This window comes from Ooceraea biroi, chromosome 3 (assembly GCF_003672135.1).
Source record: "Ooceraea biroi isolate clonal line C1 chromosome 3, Obir_v5.4, whole genome shotgun sequence".
Taxonomy (NCBI): domain Eukaryota; kingdom Metazoa; phylum Arthropoda; class Insecta; order Hymenoptera; family Formicidae; genus Ooceraea; species Ooceraea biroi.
Window position 1 is genome coordinate 9,942,228 of NC_039508.1, and position 4,475 is coordinate 9,946,702.

At 44.0% G+C, this 4,475-nt stretch overlaps 1 long non-coding RNA gene across 2 annotated transcripts; it reads right to left on the minus strand.

The window, feature by feature from the left end:
- Positions 1-389: 389 nt before the first annotated feature.
- LOC105276862 lies at positions 390-4,171 on the minus strand. 2 transcript variants are annotated; one of them, XR_893476.3, is made up of 3 exons: positions 2,370-4,157; positions 937-2,204; positions 390-728 (listed from the first exon to the last, which is right to left on the minus strand). It is a non-coding gene; the product is annotated as an uncharacterized LOC105276862 (long non-coding RNA). The 2 variants fall into 2 exon arrangements; XR_893475.2 differs by having other exon boundaries at positions 937-4,171.
- Between the last annotated feature and the right edge of the window lie 304 nt (positions 4,172-4,475).

Sequence of the window (4,475 nt, forward strand, 5' to 3'; positions counted from 1 at the left end):
AACGCGATTACGTTGACGACGGACGAAAACTCGTTTCCCCCGCATTACCATTCGCGTCCGAAATGCAGTCTCCTACCGTGCAGCGGTGCCGTTTGATGTACCCGGTATTCTTGTCGCATCTTTCTCCTCCGCTGCTTGTTACATTTCTCTCTTTCCGTTCTCTTTCGTTCTTTTCTTTCTCGTCTACTCTTTCCCGTTCGTTCTGTTCCACTCTTTCCTTCTTTGTTTTTCTCGCCGAGAGCGTTTCTCTCCCTTTACTCGATTACTGTTTATCCTTCTTATCCTACGTTGACGTTGCAGAGAATCAAAATGGCAGATAAAGGAATATCCATCGACAAAATCTCTCTTCTTTACTTTATTTCCTTTTCTTATTCTATACGTTTTCATTATTCTATTGTTTGCGTGTTTCTCACAATTGCCGTGCACGCAGAACCATCAAGTTACAACGGAAGGACATTGATGCGGGACCCCGCTTTAAGGGCCCGGTGGCACGAGTCAAGTGGTCGCCTCATTGTTGCAATTATCGCGGAAAACGAAACGATGTCGGTCAACGGTATACGACAAATACCGCGCAAATGGCCATGGAGAAGCTGACTATGGTGGGAAGAGTGAGAGAGTAGAAGATTGGAAGAAAGAGAATCTTTATTGTATCACGGAAATTACGAGAGGAATGCTTCTGCGTCGGCTAAATAATTGTGACCGTCACAACATTCGCTTGCAAAGTGTTTCTGGAACAAATTCAATTATAATTGTGCCAATCTACAAAAAAGTTACAGTTTAATTTCACCGATACAAGTATACATGACGAAAATGTATGATTCAAGCAGAATTAAAGATTATCGTAGAAAAACTGCACGAAACTTGTTGCTTATAATGACAAAGTAGGAGAAGAGCGAGCAAAGTAAACCGCTGTATTAAAAAGCATGGGGGGCCTACCTCTGGCTCCTCTCTCGGTCGACGGGAATTTCTTCTCATGTGTGAGTCGCGTCGGGTCCCTTCATTAGAATAATTGCGTACCGTGAGATGATTAAATGCTCCTTCCACACGCTTAGACATTACACATACGCAACAGCGAATTTCTTTCTGTCTTCAATAAATGTGTGTGCGTGTGTGTCTACAGATATTCATCTAAAAAAATGTTATCTTTGCAAATGTACAAGTTTTAGATCAGAATGAGGAAGGAGAATTAGGAAATCGATATAAGGTACAAAAACTTTGAGAAAAATCGAATTTGTAAATGCCTCGCGAAGGACACTTCTCGCCGCTTCCGTTTTTTAATCCTTGTAATCTCTTTTTCCTTGATTCAGCTGTTCCTCTTCGTCCCTGGCTTGTCCAGAACGAATGTCACTCCTCACACATGCGCGAACCAACAGGACCATTGTTTGTTAATGTTCCTTCAAGCTCTTCTTTTCTCCGCTCTCCTCTCCTCTTGACCAAGAGATGTACGGCTACGTGTGTGGCGATTTTTCTCGACGGAGTGGCCCATTGTTGAATGGGCGCTGGTATTCCTGGCAACCAGCGCCGGTTCTGGGCTCCTTCGCATGCCGACCAATTTACCGGCCGACAAATACCCCTTATACCTCTCTCGCGTGATCGTGAAGAAACGAGAATCTCGGATACGAGCGTATACAACCGAGTCTGAAACTCTGAATCGCAAAGTAGTTATAGCTTGCATTCATATCAAATTGCACGTATATTCATATACATATATATTACAAATTGCATATAAAAGTGAAAGATTGCTTCCACATAAAGTTCATAAATCTTTCTTGCGTTTCTCCGAATTCTTACAGCGGGGAGCATCTCGCGCCAATTTTCAGTATGCCAATTTCCGAGATCGTCCAGTTACTCGCTCGTGAAATTGCTTCACGCTTTAACGCGCAGTACCTTCTATATACGTGCACATGAATCACGTTTGATCAGGAGCCGCGGATGAAATAATTACGTCGCGTTATCGCTCGTCGGAACGTTCTCGCTCGAGTGGACGCAAAACGGTTTGTCATCCGTGGTGAGTTAATGCGATCGATCGCACTGAAATCGTGCTCTTTATGATTTCTTATGCGACACGAGCGGCTTGAGCGAGAGAGGTGGTCTCTATTTATTGCGAAAATAAATGTGCCTGTTGTTTCCTCATCGATCGGCATTACGGCGGATAGGCACTTGTAACAAAGTATATCAAGCTATATCCATCGGTCGACCACCCTCTGTGGAAAGTATCGAATATCAATTTCTCGCGCGCTAGATAGAAACTCGCATCACGAGATTTAGTCCCGTTTAGATACTACACACACACATTCGCGTCCATCGTATTTAACTTTATCGGCGTGCAGATTCTTACGTTGTTATCCGGTCGCTAAGATTTCGCTTACCTTATATTCCATCACGCGCGTTTTATGGCACTCTGCACGAGCGGTATATCTTTGCGATTGCAATAATAGATGCCATTAGGTCGTTTACCCCTACACGATCGGCAACAAGATTTCCTTCGAATCCCCTCAAAAAAGAAAAATAAATCTCTATTAAAAATATTTGTCCCACTTGTTTGGAGTTTTTAATATAATTAACAAATATATGTTACAAACATTATTAAAAAAAAAAAACAAAGACATATTATGATTCTGATTCGCACAACAATTGAATTATGATTATTAAGATTAAATGCATGTTGTATACGCGGTGGCAGTTCTATTATCGCTGCACAGAGAACCAAATTAGATCGGCTTCTTGGAAAGGGTATTAAGGAAAGTTTGCGCTCTAGTCGTGGTACGGTTAACGTTCCGTCGTAGCACCATGACGAATCGCAAAAGTGTTTGCGACGAAATTGGTCTGTAACTCTTTCTGTGCTCTCCCCTCTTGCTCCATTTCCTCTTAAATTCATTTTGTAATTTCTTTGGTCTGATTTTAACGCTTCGAGCATGCCGTATTTAAATCCGAAATTAATTACCGGCCTTGAGACGCTCATGCGCGCGTTTCGCTGATTAAAATTCGTCCTGAAGAAGATAGATTAATTATTCGCTCCGCCTTAATAGCTCTTCTTTGATTTAGTGCCATGGACAAACGTCGGCCGATCACTTTTTCCCGACGACAAATGAAGCGTATAATAAAGCTCTCGATCATTGAAACTGCCACCGTTCTTTTTTCTCCACGAGCACAATTTGCATCTTCGCACCTTTGTACCTTCCAGTCGCCCAAAATCGTTTGAAGACATAAAATGATCGCTGTACGCAAATGAGAGATACTCGATATCGCGGAAATGCCGGAAATGATAAACTTCTCAACTAGTGAACAATATTTGACGGTAAATTTCAAGCGATAGGGACTTTGATCATGACTCCTCGCGTCGTACATTTCCCGCTGACCAAACCAAAGGACATTCCACTTGGGAGATTTATCGCATTGAACTCCTTTTGCGAGGTCCGAAGATGTATCGCCGGAGAAAAGAAAGAGGTTTCGACAGGTCGTCTTGTTCATTACATCCTCGCAGGGTTAATGCACTGGTCACAATCGCAGCGCACGTAGGTACGTGACCAGCTTCCACAAGCGTTGACACATCCTGTCGCAAGCCACACCTGCAATATACGCGAGGATACAAACGGCGAGGAGATATACAAGTACACGCGCGTCTTGCGCACGGCAAGCAGGATCCACGGGGATCTCGTTCGCCGATCGTCGATAGAACAAGATGGAATTTAACGAGATCCGCGCGCGCGCGTCACAAAAACCAGTCGGCTTTCAAGCCGCGCGCCGAGGAAAACCTCGCGGCGGAACGAGAACGGAATCGCTCAGCAAACTCGACAATGGTGCTCGTCAATGAGCTCCGCAATGATTCCGCGATCGTTAAGGGGCGATAGCTGGCGGATATAATATGCAATCACGGCTATGTGCTGATCTATATTGATAGACTATCGTCGCGACTTGCCGCCGTTTAATTCTCTCCTCGATGGACTCTCTCGATAGACGGTCTCTTGCAGAGAACGTGGCGTATCGACCATTTCTATCTCGTAGAAATTCTACGAGGTGGCTTGGCAAACTTGCGAGGCTGAGTAAAAATTACATCGAGATCAATCGAGATGTCGTTTATTTCCACGAAAATCTCCATTCTCACATTTTCATTCACGGGAAAATTAAATCAAACAGTCGCGAGAGGTTTGGATTCCTCTTTAGAATTCGATGCTCGAAACTTCGCGTGATCAGTCAGACTTTTACGGAATTTATTGTGATTACCTGTGTGTCCGCAACAAACGAAACGGTTTCGCGGAACGGATGTGAAAATCTCGTGGATCGTTGTTGCGAATCCTCGTAAAAATGCTGGTTTTATCATTACGACTGTCGTGGTTTCCCTGACATTAAAGATCCACAGTGTGTCTCAACCGCTCATTTTTATGCTGGCGCTTTTCGTCGTTGTGCAATAGATCGCCGAGGGATTGACGCTGTTGCTTCGTCACCGGTACAACGGGTGAGACAATAGCCACGTC